Here is a 23,990-nt window from a genome sequence, read left to right as displayed (position 1 = left end):
GTGACCGGTGCGCGCAAGTCGCCCGCAAATCACCCGAAAATCTGCTCCTAGCCGCGTTTCATTAGAAACGGGCCGGAGCTGTCCAGCGCATTGCATTCAATGGAGACGGCAATACAGCCGTCTCCATTGAAAGCAATGCGCTGCGGGCGAGCCCGGGATGAATTGTCGGTAAGGGCTTAAATATATAAGCCCTTCCCTGCAATCCATCCTAAAATGTGTTAAAATAAAAAAAAAAATTGTATACTCACCTTCTGCCGGCAGCCGGAGCTCCGCGCGGCCGTCCTGCAGTGGGTGTGAAGGGGGTGTGGGTCAGACCTGCCCCCTGATTGGCTCAGCGCTGAGCCAATCAGAGGCATGCCTCACTCACACCCATTCATGAATTCATGAATGGATGTGAGTCAGAACTGCCCCTGATTGGCTCAGCGCTGAGAGGCAGCAGTCACTCACCCATTCATGAATTCATGAATGGGTGTGTGAGTGTTTTCAGCCTCTGATTGGTCAGGGCTGTGACCAATCAGAGGCAGATCATTCAGCAGGCGGGGATTTTAAAGCCCCGCCGGCTGAATAGTGCCAAGAAGCAGTTCAGGAGAACTGACAGCGGCCGCGGCTGGACTCCGGCTGCAGCGGAAAGGTGAGTATACAATTTTTTTTTTATTTTAACACATTTTAGGATGAATTGCAGGGAAGGGCTTATATATTTAACCCCTTCCCGACATTTCACCCCGCGCACGCCGGCAGCCCATTGCTTTCAATGGAGCGGCTGTATTGCCGCTCCATTGAATTCAATGGGCAAACATCATTCTTCTCTGTCACAGCTGTTACAGCTGTGGCAGAGAAGAATGATTTGTCTTCTATATGTTCTCAATGGGGTCGGCGCTGCTGCCGCCGGCCCCATTGAGCGCATATACAGAAGAGAACAGGAATCGCAGATCGCAGATAGGTGCGATCTGCGATTTTTTGTTCTATAATTTATCGGACGAGCGCATAAAAATCGCTCATGTGTCCGATACCATTGCAAAGCAATGTTTTTAAAAAAATCGCCGGATGCATGCGCATGCGCAAATCGCAGCTAAAAACGCCCGTCTGACTAAGGCCTAAAGATGAAAGCCCTCACTGACTGACTGACTGACTCACTGACTGACTCACTGACTCGCCAAAAGTTCTCCAACTTCCCAATATCGTAGAAACATGAAATTTGGCACAAGCATAGATTATCTCCAAAATAGGAAAAGTAATTGGGTCCCAACTCGATTATTCAATTCTAGCGCAAAAGAATTGGCGTCGAAATTTTACATACATAATCTAAATCTGTCACTTCCCAATGCCATAGAAACTTAAAATTTGGCACGAGCATTGATTATGACATAAATAGGAAAAGTTAATAGGTCCCAACTCGATTATTCAATTCTATGCGCAAAAGAATTAGCGTCCAAATTTTACGTACGGAATGTAATTTCTTCCCTTTCCGGTGTCATAGAAACAGGAAATTTTGCACGAGCATTGATTATGTCATAAATAGTAAAAGCTAATGGGTCCCAACTCCATTATTCAACTCTAGCGCAAAAGAATTGGCGTCGAAATTTTACGTGCGGAATGTAATTTTTTCACTTTCCGGTGTCATAGAAACGGGAAATTTGGCACGAGCATTGATTATGTCATAAATAGGAAAAGCTAATGGGTCCCAACTCCATTATTCAATTCTATGCGCAAAAGAATTAGCGTCCAAATTTTACGTATGGAATGTAATTTTTTCACTTTCCGGTGTCATAGAAAGGTGAAATTTGGCACGAGCATTGATTATGTCATAAATAGGAAAAGCTAATGGGTCCCAACTCGATTATTCAATTCTAAGCGCAAAAGAATTAGTGCCCAAATTTTACGTATGTAATCTAATTCTCTCACTTCCTGATGTCATTTCATATAAAGGAAACATCGCATGGTTACCTCCCCGTGGTATTTCCTGGGTAACGCAGAGAACTATGCAAAATGGTGAACATATTTTTTTTCCTCAGTATCTCTAAAGTAACCACGACTTCATAAGCTTTTCCGTGTGAACACCAGATAAACACCAGTACCAAATTAACTCGGGCGAAGCCGGGTATATCAGCTAGTATATTATAAATAGTTTAGAAATTCAAGAAGTTGCCCATGCAGTGAAAACTTGTGCAAAAAGGAAGAGAATAGAAACATGTTTTACAGCTTAGAAACTTTCTTTTTAAAACCCCTCATTATTTCAATTATTTAACACAACTGGAAATTCATAAGTACTATCATAGATTGTTCTGTTCCCTATTAAACTCATATTATAAGAATAATGAATTTGTATTTAGAATTTCCTGTCCCACGCCGTACTACACATAAATATGGCTATCGTTTATAATAATAAGCAAGGAAAATAATTAATGAGGCAGAAATATGCCACTGTATATGGACAGAGAATGTAGGGGAAAATTGTAATAGTAGTGTCAAAGTGACAACTGCTACAATATGGCCGACTTTCGGTGTAGCAAAGAGGGATTGTCCCTTTACTTCCATCAGTACTGATGGGAGAGGCAAGGACAATCGTATACCATGGAGAAGACTCACCCAAGCTAAAAGATGCTGCCTAACTAGATCATGTAGTTGAACTATGATGAAAACCATTCTTTGACAAGTTTTCTGTGTTAAAAAATACCAGTGGGCTGATAGGTATGTAAAACAAAAAAATAACATATATGCTCATTCTTCAACTTTCCCTCTGGTCCAGCGCTACTGGTCTGGCCCCAGAATATCTTGCAGTGATGCCAGTCATCTTTCAACTGCAGCCAACCACTGTCCTCTGATCCCGTTCCATTCACAGCTGAGACCAGTGATTGGCTGCAGCGGATACATGAATGATGAATGGCATGTAGTGGGACTGCTGTAGGAGTTTGGCAGCTTTTGGCCCAAATCCCCTGTAACTGCACTTTATATCAGGACAAGCCAAAAGACAATGATCACTGAACACATATAAATGAAGCAACTTTGCAAACTTTGATTCTGACTAGCCTGATCATTCATACATTTATTGTCTTCCACTCACACACTACCTAACCTCTTCTTACCCTTTTTCTGTTTTTACCCCCAAGGTTCCGTTCCAGGACCCATACTTTACTCCATCTACACCTTTGGCTTAGGACATAGAGCTCACAGAATCCCATAACTTTCAGTACCATTTTTATGCTGATGACACAGAAATTTACTATACCCCAATGGCCCAGATATTACCTCTCTGCTATGTAGAGTTTCAAAGTATCACTTATCTCCTTCTCTTTTAGCTCTCTATTAGGCTGGCTGCGCACAACCGGGTCAGGTTCCGCATGCGGGAGCCCACAGCGGAATCTAACCCTGTGCCCAGCAGGCATCTGCATGTTCCTGACAGTGAGCCACCGGACATGCGCAGTAGAGATTTTTTTTAAATCCCTGCTTTTCCCGTGTTGTTGCTAGGCGATGACATGAGTACCCGCGACCTTTCCGCAATGTCCCTGTGGAAGGGCCGCGGGTCGGACAGCTTCCATTGACTTCACTGGAAGCCATCCGTGCGGAATTCACACTGAAATAGAGCATGCTGCAATTGATTTCCGCTCGTGTATAGGAAAAAACGCTTTTCCATAGCATGCTATGAGCAGTATTTGCTGGGGAATCCGGATGCAGATGCTCGCTCAGGATTTTGCAATGTAAAGCAGCTGGCCTTACAAAATTGAATTCATCATCTTTCTCCCATCTCCCCGCCCCCCCCCCCCCCCACACACACACACACATACACACACACACAACCGTACCACAACCCAAACCTATTAATCATAGTCTCCACCCTTTCCCGAGTAGCAAGTTTGCAGACTAAGGATAACCTTTGATTCCATGCTGCCTTTCAAGACACACATTGCAGCCCTAACCCCCTCCTGCCAATACCCAAACAAATTTCTCAACTCCATTTTTCCTCAAGTGAGAAAAAATGCTAGTGCATGCCCTCATCATCTACTGCCTGGACCACTGAAACATCCTTCTCCATGGCTTCTTATTTAGCCCCCTTGCACTCCTCCAATCCACCCTTAACTTGCTGCCTGGTTAATGCACTTCTTCCCACATTCCTCAATTGCTTCACCCCTCTCCCCATTACTTCACTGGTTTCCCATTGCATAGCAACATCAATTCCAAATGTCAAGAAAGACATACAAGAGTGCCCACAACCTGTCCCATCCGTACATCTCTGAACTACTCTCTAGATGCCTCCAAAACATAATCTCGGGGCCTCACAAGACCACTTTCTTTGATTGTCTGTTCTGCACATCATCATTTCCAAGATTTCATCTGTCATACTCTCGAACTCACCAACCCAAAACATCAAATTATATAGTACATTGCATAATACCATTGATACATACAACTCACCATGCAAAAAAAGCCCTCAAACAGCTACATTGATGGATAGATAAAAGAGTTATGATTATTTGAAAGTGGGGAGGAAAAAATGAAAAAAAAAATGGCCGCATCCTTAAGCTCGTGTTTGTTAAACTTACTGTTTTTATCATCTCATGCTGCTGTATGCACTTACACTATTTTGCATTTCATGTGTACAATAATAGATCATTGTGAGTTACGGTATAGCTTGACGTATATCTCATCGTCATCTATAACTAGAGTCTAGATTCTGCAATCCATTGACTTAACACCTTCCATCCTTCTCTGGTGACTCAATGTCTGTTGTTTTAACAAAAAGTAATCTAATTTAGAAAATCTAAATGTTCCATAAGACAGGGCAGTGGAGGGCATTGCATTAGCTTAGCTAAGCTGTTAGGGGTCTGTAGGTTGCCAGAGTATCAGCTAGTTCTTGTAGCAGCCAGAAAAAATTTGAATTGGCTCTATGCTTTTCTGCAGGTGAAATGGCAACACGTGAACTTAGACAGACTTTTGGGAATAATTCTTTCTTTATCGACAGCAACTAAAATATAGTCTACAAAACTGGCACTTGATTCCAGATTCCAATAGTCTCTCTTAAAGGGGTATTCCGGAGACTGAGTAAAATGTTGAAATTTCCCTAACATGCAAAAACTACATCTGCCACAATGTCTTATTGCTAGTTACTGCTGAATGTGCATTTGCAATGCCATGTCAGATAGGCCAAACATTGCAACCCATGGGAGCGAACTTTGTATACAGGGAATTGTGTAGGCTATAATTTCACTTACTGTGGGGATGGCCAGAGGCCTAGTCCTTGTCACGGTGTAGCCGAGTGGTAACAGGAGGGAAATAATTAATAAAGAGGTATATGTATCACGTCGTGACGCCACCTCTCCCACACTGTTACTCTGTACGGCGGAGCAATAAACACAGAGGCTTGTGTGCCGTACCTCGTGACCTCAGGAACGGTTGAGAACCGGTAAACGTTACTTGAATAAACTTTGCAAAATAGGTCAATACAGGTACAATTCACTTGCATAAAATCACAGGTAGAAGATCAGGGGTTGGGAGGAAAACACAGGAACAATGCTGACCTATAGTCCATGTTATCTATATGTCACCGGTCCTGGACACTGGGTAAACTCCAAAGGAGATAAAAGGATGGAATCTCTCCACATACACTCCGGCAGGCAATTACTGAAGAAAGGCTTAGCCTAGATGCATCCCGCACAATATCCGCGTAGGTGTCAAAATTATGTACCTCTGTGTGGTGATCCTAATGGCGGACGGCCACACAGTAAAAAGAATGCCTGTAGTGTGAACGGGTACCTGTTTCCTAGAAAGTTGGGGGTAGTGTGTTCTCTCTCTGGTAGGGACTTACTCCTATCACATCCACTCTTCAGACGCTACGGGTAGGCATTCTTCTTCCTCTTAAAGGTGCTTCCATGTGGTTCTGTGTTAGCACCCTGACGTAGGTCAGATGGAACCCTACTCTAACACAGATTGAATAAGACAGATCTTTTCCCGCTCTCAGACATTCACATTTATACCCTCACGTGTACCACATGACACAGTAGAATAGATACATTCAGCAGCAGAGCTGACAGGCAATGATTTTATAGGAGTTAACACTTCAGATGCCACAGCTGTGTCACACACATACAGAAAGTTAACATGATAGTTTTGCACAGTGCATCCACATGAGACAGAACATGTACGACATTTATGGAGAGGACCAGAATGGTGTTCTGGGACACTACACATTCATGACTGCACAAACTGTGTCATCATTACAGAATTCAAAGGCATTGAGCATGCCTGACCAGTAAGACAATTGAGCATACAGGTTGTAGCCACTGAATACCAATGGAGAACTAAGTAGGGTGAAGACCACAGGTAAAGCAATATCTCTGTAGACTTGTAAAATAAGTTATAACATTATATTGCAAAATTGCATATTATTCTAACTTTTAGTTTGAATCACTGGAATACCCTTTAAGCACTGACCAGAATTGAACTGTAGTTGAACTGCTCTCAACAATCTATACAACATTTACAGATTCTTGTCCTAACAACTGGTACTAAACTGTAATGGCACCATTCTGAATAGTCTTTGTAGCACTCCACCTGCATTAAGGCTCAGTTGTGGGTTTCCGTCTCTGTTCCATTTTTGGAGGAGAAAAACAAATTAGAAGGAAAAAAACGATACATTTTTTGTCCATTGATTTTAATGGGGTTTCAAAAAAATTGAATGCAAATGGAAAGCCTTCAGTTTGCTTCCATTTTTTTTAAGTGGTGTGGCAAGTTGGGTACACTCGCCTGCGCATCGCCGACTTCTTGGACTGGAAATGGTGCACCTACCGTGAAGGTAACACTCAGCAGATGTGGGTTCTCTTTAAAACTGGCACCTGCCAGCATTTATCTTACAGCAAAAGCATACACAAACACAGCTTATGTGCAATCTTGGGTTCACAACCCACTGGGTCACCACCACTACCCCAGCCAGGGCCTCTTAAGGGCGTCTTCCTCTATCAGACGTGTGACGGTTCCAAAACTGGTCCGCACGGATCAGGCTCCCAGTTCCTGATGCGGCGTCTCCACCGCTTCCACTGGTCCACACTGGACCTCAGGCTTCCAGCTCAACTGAGCTGTAACTTCCCTCCTGAATGTGACAGGGGTAAACTTTTATTGCTTCCTGCCACACTCAGCAGGTGTTAATCCTTTGTTTTAGTGCTAGAAGTCCTGTTTGCAGTCCTCTACAGGCCCTTCTATGTACTACACTGCCACAGTGGATAAAGCATAGTCTGCAACACTATTGGTCCTGTAAAAAAATGGAAGTCAAATTGAACAGAGTCAATCATAAACATTTCTGTTTTTTTTTTATTTCAATGGGAAAAAACAGATCTGTTTAAATTCTGTTTAACTTCAGTTTTTCTGCTCTAAAAACGGAACATAAAAATGAAAAGCCCTTATAGAGCCCAAACGCAGATATTAAAGGGGCCTTATGGAAACACACAGTCTTTACATCCCCTTGATAACCAGGGATGCAATACACAATGTTACGGATAGCGAAAGTGGACCCACTGTGATAACCAACCAGACTCGCTTTTGGACCAGACCTGGTGTGGCTGGCAACTGTCCCCAGTTCCTAGGTAATCTCAGATGGAGATTCCTGCCCACTAGCTAATCAAAAAGATTGGAAGACCCCTGCCTGAAAGTAGGGTAGGCATCCTGATAAGAAGGGCCCCACACTGGAATATCGGGACTGACTATCCCTGACAGGACATAAGGACTATTTATTGAACACATGGCACACAGGACACAGAACAAGACTGACTTACCACTGACTTGCACAGACTGGAAGCAAAGGGACAAATGCACACAGGCAAAAGTACATGGCAAAGAAACATACAGAATAAACAGATACAAGATCAAATAGACAGAAAAGTCCAGAGACAGGTGACCTAGATGTGCCGGGATGTCTAAAACAAACACGCTAAAATTCTGAGGCAAAGAGGAAGTGCATCAGCCCAGTTTAAATAAGAGAGTAATGCCTATAAATCCTGCAGCTGGGGTCAGAGCAAGGGAACTGGTTAACTCCTTCAGTGCTGGTAGAAAATAGAAACATAGAGTACATTCATACAGAAGAAAAAGATTGACGCCCAAGTCTGCCCGAAACAGCAAGAGGACGGCCGACACGGGTGGCAGACCTAACACACCAGGTGCCCTTTTCACGCCACATAACTCCTCTCTCTGGAACTTAGCTTCACTCAGTATGGATCTCTCTCTGATTCTGACTGGCTTTCACTCTGGGTGGAGGACACCAGGATTTGGTTTGGTATGGAAGATTGCGCAAACCTAAGTGACAAGTTTCTATGGACACATTGCACCCAGATAACAAGGCTGCCTGTTCTTCTTCAGTGGTTCCGGTGCTTAATTCAGGTTGCTCTGTTGGGTATCAGTGGTAATCACACATTCCTCTTGCCAGTATCTACCTCCCTGTAAACAGCCTTTTCAATTATAGTGCCAATTCCTGTGTGTTACAATCATTGTCAAAAACATCAATAACCTAGAAGGAGTTGTTGGAATCAAGTGAAACTTTAGCTGTGAGAAGGCAATGTTGATATAAAAAGTGATTCCAATATAATGAAAGAAAACTTAGTGACCACGCTATCGTGTTTTTACGTCCTGCCGTTGCAGGATATGTATGGAGGGAGATAGCGCTGCTATCTCCTTCCATACATCGCAGGTGTCAGCTGTTTATTACAGCCGATCGGACTGTTAACCCTTTAAATGCCGCTATCAAATCTGACAGCGGCATTTAAATCCTCCGAACGATGTTTGGGGGTCCCGTACGGCCCCCCTGCAATGAGCGGCCGGGGTCCTTCTGAAAGATCACAGGGCTATCATGGCAGAATGCCTATCAAGCCATTCCTGTGGGGTGGCTTGATAGGCTGCCTGTCAGAATGCATCGTGATGTAATGCTATAGCATTACATCATACTGCATAAGCGATCTAAGCATCACTAGTTGTGGTCCCCCAGGAGGACTAAAAGAAAAAGTAAAAATAAGAACAATAAAGTTTTATTAATTATTTTTTTTAAAAAGTAATAAAAGTTTAAAAAAATACCCCTTTTGACATATTTACAATAAAAAAATCTAAATAATAAAACAAAAATACATATTTGGTATTGCTGTGTCTATAAAAGTCCGATCAATCAAAGTAATGCATTATGTACCGCGCATGGTGAACGTGGTCCGAAAAAAAAAAGCCAGAATTGGTCATCCTGTTGCCAAGAAAAAATGTAATAAAAAGTGATCCAAAAGTTCTATGTATTCTAAAATGGTACCAGCGGAAACGACAGGATGTACCGCACAAAATGAGCCCTCATACAACTATATCGACGAAAACATAAAAAAGTCATTGAGCGCAGAAGATGGAGACAGAAAATAATTTTTAAAAATTAAATAACTTAAAAAAATATATTAGTACAGCAAAAAAAAATATACAAGTTTAGTATCCCAGTAATCATACTGACCCATTGAATAAAGTTATCATGTCATTTTTGTTGCAGTTTGTACACCGTAGAAACAAAACGACCTGAAAGATGGCGGAATGTCGTTTTTTTCCCATTTCTCTCCACTTAGAATTTTTTTACGTTTTTTGGTACATTAAATAGTACCATTACAAAGTACAATTCATCCCTCAAAAAACAAGCCCTCATACGGCTAAGTCGATGGATAAATAAAGGAGTTACTATTTTTTAAAGGGGGGAGGAAAAAACGATAATGGAAAAAAGTGTGGTCACTAAGGGGTTAAGGAAGACTCTAGTACCCTGTTGTACTGCCTCTAGCTTGGATTCAAGATGTGATATGGGCGGGCATGGAGGCATACAGGTTCCATAAGGTATCCATCTGGTGCTGCAACTGAGCCTCTAGATCATACAAACTCATAGGATGTCGAAGTTGGCATCCCAGACAGTCTCATACATGCTCTATTGGTGACCGGGCGGGCCACGGAAATGTGGCAGTCTTGTGGAGGCATTCTTTGACACCCTTGCAGTGTGTGGCCAAGTGTTATCCTTGCATATGTAGACATGTGCAAGGAAAAGTACTGTAGGTAGTGTACATTTCACCCAACTGTTTAGCCTGGGTGAGATAAAACCGCAGTAAATGTCTTCCTTCTTGATCCCAATGAGCTCAGCTGGACCCACTGAGGTAATCACTGAGACATAAAAGGCTGCAAGTTCAAGCATTCAGAATCTGGAATGAGCACATCTACCAGGTGGACTTTTGCTGTTTGCTGACCATTGCTGCACGTAAGTAGTAAGTGAGAGAACTGCTGTTTAGCTGTGATGGCGATTGTTTTTTCCACTGAGTTTTCTGTTATCTCTGAATATTCAAGAAAATAAAGTTATTCAGACTTTTACATGGACGGAGTGTGCTGCTGTGTCTTCACCGACCCCAACCCCCCACTGAAACATTGCCACCATGTGTATATATATATCATCATTGCAATGAGGGTCCACTTTGTTGGTAAGTTATCTGTTGACGCAAATAATAAGATGCAGGGTTGCAGGAAATTTTACATTCTCTGCTCTTACCCTACACACCCATCAGCAGACAACACCTGTCGGGGTGGCTTCAGATAGACGCATGTGCAAATACTCTCGCCACTATGGTGCATATTAGCCCATGAACCAGTCAAAATTCTCTTTTTGTTTACCATTCAATTTTTGCACTACTGCATGTGGGTAATAAAAAAAAAGCAGGAGGATATGTCCTGCCCTATCTTTCTAGAACATAGAAAAACTAGGTGCGAGAAAGATATGGCGAGTCCTATCTTTTCTTGCGCAAAGTATTAACACGCGAGAATCCCACTAGTCAAAATGAAACCATTGAAATCAATGGTTTAGCTTAGCCACGTTTTGCGGCCATGATTTTCACTTACAGACCCCGTTCATATGTATGAAAGAGTATGTACAGATTTTTGCAACCAATCCGCCACATATGATGAAACCGTATTGGATATCTTACCTGGAGAAAGTAAGTATATTTACTCTGTCGTTAATTTAATTCATTCAGACTTGGAGAACTCCCCTTTGGAAACCCACTAAAACAGTTCATACTTTCCAAAGTGTTGGACATTCTTTAGTAATTATTAACACTGTGTTGAAATTTTCAAATTACCAAAATGTCTGAGCCAACAGGGCAACAACACTTGGGTGATTGCACAGTTCAGCTTCTTTCTTGCCATGTTATGCAAATTTTAGAGAATTTTATTTCTATTCCAGTAAACTGATGAGGCGTGTTACATTAATCATGTCAGATGTTTCCACCCATCCATTTCTTAGTGCCTATCTTCACAGTAAGATTCCCATTCTATATGATACATCAGAGGAATACTCAATGAACACCTCAGCAGTTCCTACATCCCACTTTAGAAATTCTGTTGTCTCACCGGTATTAAGTCTGATGAAGATTTACATGTCAGCTTTTCCGAAGTATCTTCTTTGATGTAAATTAGATTAATTGACCTTAATTGTTTTTATTCATTGCTATGCATTTCATTATTGGTCAGTAATGGGAAGTGTGGGAAAACAAGTCTTTGAAACATGGTTTCCCAACTGCAGTCTTCAAGGGTCCCAATAGGTCAAGTTTCCAGGATATCCTATAGTAAGAACCCCTGTGACAATGTCTAAGGCCCCGACAATAATTACATCACCTGTGCAATACTGAGGAAATCCAGAAAGCATGGCTTGCTGGGGTGCCTTGAGGACCGGAGATGGGAAAAACTGCTCTATAATATAGCAATTTATCAACCCTTTAAAAAAAAAAAAAATAAGCAATGTTTATGACAAGAAATACATTTTACCACAGTCTCATTTTAACCTTCTTTTGAAAAAAGATGGAAGATTTGATAGTGTCACATTTCGATGGATTACCCCAAATGGGTTCCATGCTGTTCTCCTTCAAGATCCATCGCTAAACAAATAAATTATATGCTTATTGAATTTCATGGTGGACTACTTAAATCCCAATGATTGCCACATTCTTTTTAGCGCTGTTCCTTGTGTTTAGAATTCTTAGCCGGCATCACACAAGCATATGCACATGGGCGCCGTATATTTGAGGAACAAGCGTTGCTTATTGGCATGTGCATCGGCGTATTTTACTGTATTTTTTTGTATGCACAAGTCGTGCGCAATTGCATGTGCAAAAAGTACGCACCAAAGCTCCCAGCCATTGAAATGGCTAGTTAGTCTAATAAGTTCAAGATGTGTTCTTTTTCCTGCACGCAGTGTTTCACGTATTATCTAGCATATTGCATGCCCGTTGGCTTCTACAGGATTTTCGATGCCCAAATGCGCAGTAAAATAGAGCATGCTCTAGGCTTTTTTGCGAGACCGAAATGCACAGGAAAGTACATACTTATGAACAAGCCCATTGAAATCAATTGGTTCCATTCACTGCATACTGCGCACACAAATCCGCCTGTGTGAAGCTGGCCTTAGTTGTGACCTTCATAAGTGATTTTGATTCTTGGATGTGTTTGGGTCTATTTTTGGTCTACGCTACTTCATCTTGGTTTTGCTTCTAATTCATTCTACTTCTTGTTTCCAGTGTTGTTCATAATGCAGTTCTTGTTTGTAACCCCTCAGATTTGGTTTTATTGAGGTTCACAGGGTATAACGTGTTTTCTGTGAAAATATAGATGTACAAAGTGCATAAAATCAGTAAGGGTGGCCTCACATAAGCATAAGCGAATATAAGCTCACTATTGTGCTATGCATGGTGCACGATCGTGGGATATTGTGCTCGGATCGGCGCATTTTACTGTACTTTATTGCACTACGAGACTGCTCACATTAGCGTGGTCACGGCAGCGCCATGTTGGTGTAGGACAACCTGCTTAGTAGGTGGGCAGCCTACTTGTAAGCAGGTCAGCTGACTCGGGAGGGAGGTCAGCTGGCACAGGTGATTTCAGGCAGATGGCGTCCTTTTGTGCAGAATTACGCAGAAAAATAGAGCACGTCACGTGTTTTTCCCCGCACTCAATATGCACATGGAAATACACCACATGTGACGGAAGCTATTGAAGTGAATGGGTTCTATATCCTGCGCATTGTGGGTTCAGATTTTGTGGCCCTAACTCCTTCATCCTCCAGAGCTTACAGCTACATTCTGGGTGCGCAGGGTTTGCGTGGAGCTCCATTACATGGCGGATGCTGACTAGCTTGACAACTGACACCTGCCTGCAACAGCCACAATCAGGAGTAACGCTGATCGCGGCTGTTAACCCTTTAAATGCCGCTGTCAATTTTGACAGCAGACTTTAAATATTTCAAACTTTGTTTTATTAGTTTTTATATATATTTTTTTAAATAAAAGTTACGCAAAACATTATATACATATATCCCAATAATGGTACCAATAAAAACTACAGCTTGCCATGCAAAAAAAACAAGCCCTGATATCGCTTTTAAAAGGTGGAGACGAAAATTCACCCAAAATCTTTGCATCTTTAGGTTCAAAATAGACAATGACACTAAGGAGTAAAACCAGTAAATGGTATGCACTATTGAAACAATGTCTAGAGGCTGTCATTGAATTAATTGGTCCTTTGCTGGAGTATACTTTTGAGTATTGGGGTTTTATCTAAATCTAAAGTTTTGCCCTATCCACCGGATAGGAGATAACTGTATGATTTATGATGTCCAATGGCTGGGATGCCGCCCAATTCCAGGTGTCCCGACAGTCTTTGCATAAATAGAACAAAGGTTGTGCTCAGCAATCTCCAGTGAAATTAATGGAACGGCGGTGCACACTCACAACTTCCACTCCATTCATGCGTGAATCATCGGGACCACCATGCTCAGGATCATGGGGGCCCAAGTCGTCAGGACCCATGATCAAAAAGTTATCCTTTGTCCTGTGAAAAGAAGATAAGTTTAGATCTTGGTACAACCCATTTAAGTGTCCCCTAGTATTTTCTTTCATTCTGGAAATCAGTGGTGGTCTGAGATCAAACTTCACCCATGACATGATAAAAGTTTATTGCTATGGCATTTCTCTTTTTAAATCGCTATACTACTGAGCATCCAAATAGTTTCGAGAAACTTTGTTTTTATTCAACAGTTTAATATATTGTGTTTTTGTTTGTCTTTTGGTTAGTAATGGAAGAAATTACCTTCAAATACAAAGGCATCTCCAATTTGCACTACTGAGGTCATGTTTCTCACTGCGCTGTCTGTGTGAGTAGAGAAGTCAGAATGTACTTGAACTTGGAGACAGGAATATATAATAATGTGTGATTTCAGACACTTCTCTTTTCCTCTCATAGAGCAGGTGAGGCTATCAGAAATATGCTCCCATTGACATACTGCCAAAACATTATTTGTTTAGGACAAGCCTGTCTCTGATACATAGATATGCTCAATGACCCATATCCACAGCTGGTAATTGCACAGTGTGGAAATATCACAAAGCAGCAAGAGGATAAAATGTGCATATGAGAATACTGTACACTTTGCTAGAACCAAAAAACATATCTGACTTCAACTTGCACTTAGAAATACTTAGTTATTATGGCTAATGCAAGAGTTTATTACTGAGGGATTGACTAATGGGAGATACACTTTTAGACTGGTGATGTAAGTGGACATTTGCTGGTTTGCAGAGAGTAGCTACTGGAGATGTACACTAAACGGGGTCATATAAATGACCCATACATTGCCAACCATCTGTAAATTCAGGGACACTCCATAAGCATAGTGCACTACTGGATGCAGCCTGTGGTGTTCAGAGGAAAATTAATGATTGTCCATGAGTTTGGGGTGGAAATTTTTAGAAAGAACTATATATTTTCTTTATTATTTATTTATGTGTCATATATAGGGATGAGCGAGTATACTCGCTAAGGCACTACTCGCTCGAGTAATGTGCCTTAGACGAGTATCTCCCTGCTCGTCCCTAAAGATTCGGGGGCCGCCGCAGCTGACAGGTGAGTTGCGGCGGGGAGCAGGGGAGAGCGGGCGGGAGAGAGGGAGAGAGAGATCTCCCCTCCGTTCCTACCCGCTCTCCCACCGCTCCCCGCCCTGCTGCAGCACCCGAATCTTTAGGGACGAGCAGGGAGATACTCGGCTAAGGCACATTACTCGAGCGAGTAGTGCTTTAGCGAGTATACTCGTTCATCCCTAGTCATATACCATTTGGTTATTGTGCTGTACTTTAGTGATGGCAAGTTCTTTTCAACACAAGGAGATAGCTATGTAAGCAGTTTTTTTTGGCTTACTTTTTATGCCTTACTACTGTGTTATCTTAGGGGAAGTACAGTTGGTACTATGTCTGGTACTGTATTTCATGGCCTTGTTGATAGCAAGATCCCAATTAAGGGTTTTGTTACGTTTGTGCAGCCCGTGGGAACAACGACCTACATAAAGATAATATATATAAGGGTAAAGGGAAAAATATACACTCAAAACCTGACACAGAACTCACCAACATAAGCCAAATGCGAACCAAACAAAGGGAATAGGAAGTCAGACATTACATCTGATGGAGTTCAGGCCATGACAAAGAGGCCAAATACTCACCAATATTCTAATACAAAAGGCAGGCAGAATTACCAATAAATACAAGGTATTGGATAATATTTTGGACAAAATATACCAGCTCACAAGCCCATATTAAGGATCCTCGTTATCTTGTAAGTCCCTACACTAACATAACTTAAAACCCACAGAAACGGGAATCCTGCTTAAAAGCAGGGTAATTGCCCCGGTAAGGATAACCCCACACAGGAACCTAGGGAACACCTGACTCGCCCTAGATGGAAATAGGGTAAGAGGCAGGGAACACTAGACAAGGACAGAGCAAATACAAACACAGCAATTACAAACCAGACATAGTTCACACCAAGTACCTGCACAGACCAAAGGGGAATTCAGATATAGGACATTGTTCAGAGGCATCCACATACCTACGGATGGAGAGGAATTCAGACAGAGCATAGTTCACACCAGGTTTTTACACACCTACAGACAGTCGGAATACCAAATAAAACATAAAATATGCAAATCATCATCAGAATTCTGCAAAAAAATGATTTTTTTTGTTATTGGAACAACCAGTGTTGCTAACCTTTTTTTTGCGTTTTTCTAAGCAGTTTATTGAAATAATCATGAATACAGAACATTTATTTAAGGATACATTAGAAAATCATAAGAAATAATAAAGATGATAAACTATATATATGTCTACAGCTTAGAATACTTATATGGAAACACTAATAGCATTTAATGTGAACTGTCAAATCATGATAATTACAATCACAATAACTTACACAAGCTTATAAAAAATCACGAACACATCAAATTTTTTTCACGGATAGTGTGAAAATGTGCCTATTTTTATGGGCTACCAGGAATTTCTGAAAGCTGTCTGCATGATTGTCAGCAACTTCAGTGCGTACAGTCCTTTTGAATTTTTGATCTATCCCAAGTCCTGGACAGTGGAACCAATAGATCCAACACCACCCCTATACACCGTCTGGACCCCCAAGGTGAGCGCTGCCACAACGCTTGTGCATTAAATAGATAACTAGAGGGAAAATAGAGGAAAATAGGAGCACAGAAAAAAAAGAGTAATTTCAGAATTTGTTTATCTTCTCATCAGGGACTATATGAAAGGTGATTCATAAAAGTAGAATACCAGTTTAATTTCCACTGTGGTGCAGTGGATATAACATTTGCTACCAGAATCTTTCATATATTACATCTGTTTGCTTGGGGTCAGTAGCGGGGAAAACCTATTGGCAGGAACTCCTCAATCAAACCTAAAAGAAATATACACTTGACTATATTTATTGTAGGTGGTCTTTCACTTTGAATTCCACCTTAACAGTAACCGCGTTGGTGGGAAATGGCCTCGCCACCATCATGTCTTTGGGAAGCCTCCGTTTCCACACCCCAGTGACATAGTATTAGCAGCGGTATAGGCAGAGCCCAGAATTAGTAACATTTCAGCGGTAGCATTAGGGACAGGCCCCAGTAACATATCACTAGCAGCATTATAGGGGGAGCACAGTATTAGTTCCATTTCAGTAGTAGTAGCAGTCCAGACAGGCCCCAGTAACAATTCCAAAGCAGCAGTATAGGGGGAGCACAGTATTAGTTCCATTTCAGTAGTAGTAGCAGTTAAGACAGGCCCCAGTAGCAATTCCGAAGCAGCAGTATAGGGGGAGCACAGTATTAGTTCCATTTCAGTAGTAGTAGCAGTCAAGACAGGCCACAGTAACATTCCCGTTGCAGCAGTTTAGGGAGATAACAGTCTCTTTCACATTTCAGTAGTTGCAGTATAGATTAAGGCCCCAGTTACATTTATGTAGCAAAAGTGTGGGCCAACCCCACACACCTTGCAGTAGCATGAGTGCAGGCGAAGCCCATAAAAATTACTAGGATTACACTGTAGGCGGGGGCCCAAAAAAATTGGTGTACCAACAGTACTAATGTACCTCAGAAAAATTGCCCCTGCCCAACCAAGAGGGCAGGTGAAACCCATTAATCGCTTTGGTTAATGTGGCTTAATTTGTAACTAGGCCTGGAGGCAGCCCAGTTAAAATAAAAATTGGTTCAGGTGCAAGTTTCAACGCTTTAATGGGAATTGAAACGTATAAACATTGTTTACAAAAGTAATATGACTGAGCCTTATGGGCATAAGAAAAATTGCCCGTTCGGCGTGATTACGTGAGGTTGCAGGAGGAGGAGCAGGAGGAGGAGGAGGAATATTATACACAGATTGATGAAGCAGAAATGTCCCCGTTTTGGATGGTGAGAGAGAACGATGCTTCCATCCGCGGGTGCAGCCTACGTATTGCTTAGGTATCGCTGCTGTCCGCTGGTGGAGAAGAGAAGTCTGGGGAAATCCAGGCTTTGTTCATCTTGATGAGTGTTAGCCTGTCGGCACTGTCGGTTGACAGGCGGCTACGCTTATCCGTGATGATTCCCCCAGCCGCACTAAACACCCTCTTTGGCAAGACGCTAGCCGCAGGACAAGCAAGCACCTCCAGGGCATAGAGCGCGAGTTCAGGCCACGTGTCCAGCTTCGACACCCAGTAGTTATAGGGAGCAAAGGCGTCACGGAGGCTGACTTCGCATACGTAACGCACTGCAGAGGCAGGCAACAATTATGCGGAAGGCTGGGTATTAATTCAACAACTACTACCCCCAGCAGAGACGCAGTAAACTGAAGCCAGTGACAGGCAGGCCTAATATTGTATTTTTTGGAAGTTTTTGGGAAAAAGCCCACTGCCTATATAGCCAGTATTCCTCTTTCCCTGCCTCACCAGTAATGCCCCTATACTCTGTACAATGACTGCAGACTGAGGACGCTATGGTCTGCATGCCTGATATACAAAAAAAAAAAAATTGTGCAACACTGCAAAAAGCAGCCTCAACAGTACTGCACAAGGTCAGATGTGGCCCTAAGAAGGACCGTTGGGGTTCTTCAAGACTAAAATAACACCTAACACTCTCCCTATAGCAGCTCCAGCATCAGCAGCACTTTCCCTGATCTATGTCAGCATGCATCTGTGGCGAGCCGCGGGCGGGGCAGATTTATATACTCGGGTGACACCTGATCTCCCCAGCCACTCACTGCAGGGGGGTGGTATAGGGCTGGAACGTCACAGGAGAAAGTTGTAATGCCTTCCCTGTCTTTCTAGTGGCCAGAAAAGCGCGCAAATTTCTCAGATGAAAGTGAAAGTAACCCGAACATCGCGTGGTACTCGTCTCAAGTAACGAGCATCTTGAACACGCTAATACTCGAACGAGCATCAAGCTCGGACCAGTACGTTCGCTCATCTCTAATCATTGATAAATAGATACTGTAGATAGATAGATAGATAGATAGATAGATAGATAGATAGATAGATAGATAGATAGACAGGTGATAGATATTAGATAGATAGACAGGTGATAGATATTAGATAGATAGATCGATAGGTGGATAGATGATTGATAGAGGACAGAAGATAGATAGATATGAGATAGATAGTTTGATAGATAGGTGATAGACAGATAGCCATTAGATAGATAGATAGATAGATAGATAGATAGATAGATATTAGACAGATAGATATTAGATAGATGACAGATTGTAGATAGATAGATGATGGAAGTTTTTAGAAACATATCTAAATTTCCCTTCCTATAATAGGAGATACCATATTCTATTTTCTGTATTATCTGTCATGCAATATTAAGAGAAATGCTGAGAAGAGGTTTGCACAAAACAAATATTGGTCTAGCAAAAGGACCTCTGAAATTCTGGAGTACTTATTTGGTCATTGCCCTGAATAATGCAATGCTAATGCAGCATGTTAGCTGAGAAGTATAGTTATTTCTATGGCTGTATAAATGCCAGCACAAACACAAACCATCACTTTGTTTGATGAATGTGACTGCAACGTTTTTGCTATTATAATTTATCACTTAAACATTCCTTGTACAAGCAAGGTTTTACAAAGTTATTAGTCATGAAAATTGCAAGTATAAACTTGAGCGTTTAATCTGGATGGTTCATGAGATATATCCGTAATTGTTTTTTTCCCTACTGCGAAAACATTTATTAAATCGTATTATGCCTCTTATGATGTAAAACTGCATCAGTAAAAAAGACAAGTGGCGGCTGCACTGTGCTTTATGCAGAGCACACACTGCTTCCTAATGCCGTACAGGATGTACCCAAATTTCTTAATAATCCTACACTGAATTTCCATGAATAATGTGTAATATTGTTGAATACACAAATGCAAAGTTTTAATTAACATTATGGTTTCAAATGGTTAAAGAAATCTGAGAACTGACTGGCTTTTATTCTTAAATCTAAATTTCAATTTACAGTCATGCTTTGTACGAATACAGATATGTCCAGCCTTACCTTATCTATAATTTGGTTAAAGACTGCGATTTCTCGTAAAAAACAAATTCAATGCAATATTGCAACATGCTAGTGACACCCTTTCAATTCCTGGTCATTGTTACAAGGCTTGTAGAAACAGTCTAGCATTGACTTGCAGGAATGCTGCCTTCCAATAGGTGGCGCTGCAGAGGTATTGTTTCATCACCCTTATTTCCACTCCTGAATCGTGCAACACATCACAACCACTGGGTGGCCACAAAAGACACAAGTGAAGGTGCTTTTATACGGAACCATTAAATCACTGCATCGTTAACCCTTTCCAATCCACTGTCTGACGTCTAAAGACATTCTGATTGAAGGCTGTACAGCTCTGATGTTGGATGACGTCCGGCAGGATATTCTTACTGTATACTACTGGCTGCTCAGTTGTCCGGGGCCTCTCCAGCATGTCACCTACTGCAGTACTTTCTTTAGCCAGCAGACGGCACCATTGTATAATGGCAGAAAGAGAGAGACCCCCTAGGAAACCTTGAATCCAAAATTGGATTGCAAAGGGTTAAAACTGGAATGATAAAAGTGTAATGATTGGATAATTAACTAACGATTGGATAATAAACGATAATTTGTTTGCTTATCATTCATCATTCATTTCATGCAAGCATGAATATCATTGTTGGCTCGTTAGCTAATTGTTTGGTTTAAATACCGATCGTTCAGTTGTTCTCATTCACTTATACAATGAACTGAACAACTCAACAAAACTGTAAAAACAAATTATACAATTTATTTATTTTGAATACCAGAGCAAATAAGCCAATTAACCTATTGGATACTGTGTTTAATGCTGACCACAGCATCTAGGGGTTTCACAGAGTGGGCTTCTGTTCAGGCCTATTATAGATTTTATAGTAAAAAAAAATAGAGAAAATACACTACAATACAGAAGTAATTGCAGTGTATTATAAGAGAGATCATAGGATAGCATGTTTGAATCTCCCCTTGGAGCTTAGAAAAAAGTTCTAAAAAAAAATGGAAAAAATATCCATGTTGAAAAAATTTTTGTGCACATTTAGACCTTTTTTTGTGTACAATGTGTGTGCGTGTGTGTGTGTGTAAATATACATATATATATATATATATATATATATATATATATATATATATATATATATATATATATTGGTATCTCTGTAATCATAATAGCCTATGGAATAAAGTTATCATGTCATTTAGGCTGCCTGTCCATGGGCGCTCGTGTACATCAGGCTGCGCTTTCCATGGAAAGCTTCATTGCATTACCTGCATGCGGATTATCGCCGCGGATAACGCAATGCAGAATTGCCCGTGGACAGAAGGCCTTATAGCTCATTGTGAATGCTATAAAAACAGAACCCCCCCAAAATGGCAGAATTGCTGTGTTTTTTCACTCTGTCCACCTCCCCCAAATAAGTATAAAAGGTACACAAAAAAATTGTATGTACAGTATCCAAAAATGGTGCCATTTAAAAATGCACCTACATCATTAAGTTCCAAGCTAGTCCCTGCCCTTAAGGGATTAAAGGGTTGGCTTGAAATAAAAATGAAAAGGGCTCGGCCTTCTGTGCCAAATAAAAGAAGGCATATTCACCTTACCCGATCCCCACCACTCCAGTTCTGATAGTGTCTGGTCCCCCTCTGTGCTCTACAACTTACTTATTGCAGCGATGAGGTACTGACACAGGGACATATGACCACTGTAGTTAATCGCTGACCAATGATTGGCTGCAGCGGCCACATGTTGTGCTGTCAGGGCATCCTTGGTACTGCAGTAGAAGTGTGGAGCCTTCAGTCTGCTGCACCCCATTGTCCATGCCTTGTATTAAGTTGGTTTATAGAAATTGGAGTTCAATGGTTGGGGGCGATATCTGGTGGTAAAAATGTAAATTTCTTTTCAGTATATTGCAGAGATACTATTGTCTAGTGTGGTCACAGGGGACGGAGGTCTGTAACCTTGTGATGCCTATGGTGTCAATGTATGGTGAGTTGAACAGGAAGGTTGTATGTCCCTGGTGCTTGTCAGATCCTATTACAGCCATTTAAAACCTCGGTACCCGAAGCAAGAGGAGAAGGACTAAAGCAGTTGTTCAATGATTGGGGACTGGAGGAAATAATCTGCCTAAGGTCATGCTGTGACCAGAAGTTTATTGCCAATGCCAACTCGGCAGAGCAGATCATCCTGACCCTGTGCGACCATGCCAGCCTGATTCTGACAAGTTGTTTGGAGAACTGTTTGAACTTTCTTTTATTGAGAGACCGTTTAACCCCATTAGTGACTGAGCTTTTTTGCTTTTTTCTATTTTTGTTTTTTCCTACTCCCTTTAAAAAAATCGTAGCTCCTTTATTTATCCATCGACGTCGCTGTATGAGGGCTTGTTTTTTGCAGGATGAGTTGTGTTTTTCAATGGCACTATTTATTGTACCATATAATTTACTGAAAAACTTTTTAAAAAATTCTAAGCGGAGAGAAATGGGAAAAAAACGACATTCCACCATCTTTCGGTGCGTCCTGTTTCTACAGCGCACAAACTGCAACAAAAACGACCTGATATTTTTATTCTATGGGTCAGTACGATTACTACGATACCAAACTTGTATAGTATTGTTTTTGCTGTAGTACTTGTATTTTTTTTTTTAAGAAATTTATTTTTTTTCAATCATTTTCTGCGGTCATTTTGTGCGCGTGGTAACTTTTATTTTTCCGTCGACGTAGTTGAGCAAAGGCTCATTTTTTGCGGGATGTCCTGTAGTTTTCGATAGTAACAATTTGGAATACATACGACTTTTTGATCGCTTTTTATTGTGTTTTTTCTGGGAGACAGGGTAACTAAAAAAGTGTATTTCTGGCGTTCTTTTTTTTTTTTTTTCGGACAACGTTCACCGTGCAGAAAAAATAATGCACTACTTTAATAGATCGGACTTTTACGGACGCGGCGATATCAAATACATATTTTTATTTTATGATTTAGATTTTTTAATAATAGATATGCAAAAGGGGGGTGATTTAAACTTTTATAACTTTTTTTTTTTTAACAATTAAAAAAACTTTATTGATTTTTTTTTTTTACATTACTTTGAAGTCCCCCTGGGGGACTTTAACATGCGATGCTTTGATCGCTCCTGCAGTATGACGTAATGCTATAGCATTACATCATACTGCTTTTTGACAGGCAGTCTATCAAGCCACCTTGTGTGGATGGCTTGATAGGCAGTCTGTTAAGGCAGCCCTTGGGCCATTCATTAGGCCCCCGGCTGCCATGACACCTGCACGGCTCCCCCAATCTCACCGCAGGGGGGGCCGTGCGGGACCCCCGAACAGCGTTCGGGGGATTTAAATGCCGCTGTCAGAATTGACAGCGGCATTTAAAGGGTTAATAGCCGCGATCGGCCGAGCGTGGCTATTGCCCGCGGGTGTCAGCTGTAATAAACAGCTGAGGCCCGCGCTGTATGGAGGGAGAGAGCGGCGCTACCTCCCTCCATACACGTCCTGCAACAGCAGGACGTAGTTTTACGATAGCGCCGTCACTAAGGGGTTAATAGCCATGCCCGTCATGATGAGGGGAAATTGCAAGAAGATTGTGACCTGTTCGCTCTTGTTATTAAAGTTACTAGTTGAGCAGCACAATTGTATCACAGCATACGTCCAAGGTACGTATGCCGCTATCAGCAACATTCCAGCCTGTGATTGTAACTACTTCCAGTAACAGCCATTTAGGCCTAAAGCCTTACAGCCAGCAGAAAGAAGAGAGCAGTAGGGGATCAAATGAGTTGAGTATGCCTTCTTTTATATTTATACAGCAGACCTCTTCATGCCATACAACATACGTTTATGTCCCGGGAGCATGGTATTTAATCGGGTTCAAAAGCAGGGATTGTTGAGAAAGCTGATCCCCGCTGTGAACCTTCTTACATGCTGCCATCAATTTAGATTGCAACATGTAAATAGTTCCCAGAGGGAGCTATTGTAAGCAATAATGCATTACTATACAAACGTTCTGCAATGCATTATCACAGCTTTTCTGGTTCAAGTCCCCTGCTGGAACATAAAAATAGTAAAAAAAAAAAAAACACGTAACAAAAACCTCTTTTTTCAGCAATTTCAACTTTTTGTAT

The sequence above is a fragment of the Eleutherodactylus coqui genome, chromosome 2 (assembly GCF_035609145.1).
Source record: "Eleutherodactylus coqui strain aEleCoq1 chromosome 2, aEleCoq1.hap1, whole genome shotgun sequence".
Classification (NCBI taxonomy): Eukaryota; Metazoa; Chordata; class Amphibia; order Anura; family Eleutherodactylidae; genus Eleutherodactylus; species Eleutherodactylus coqui.
The sequence above is the reverse complement of the archived record's forward strand: the minus strand, read 5'-3'. Positions refer to the sequence as shown.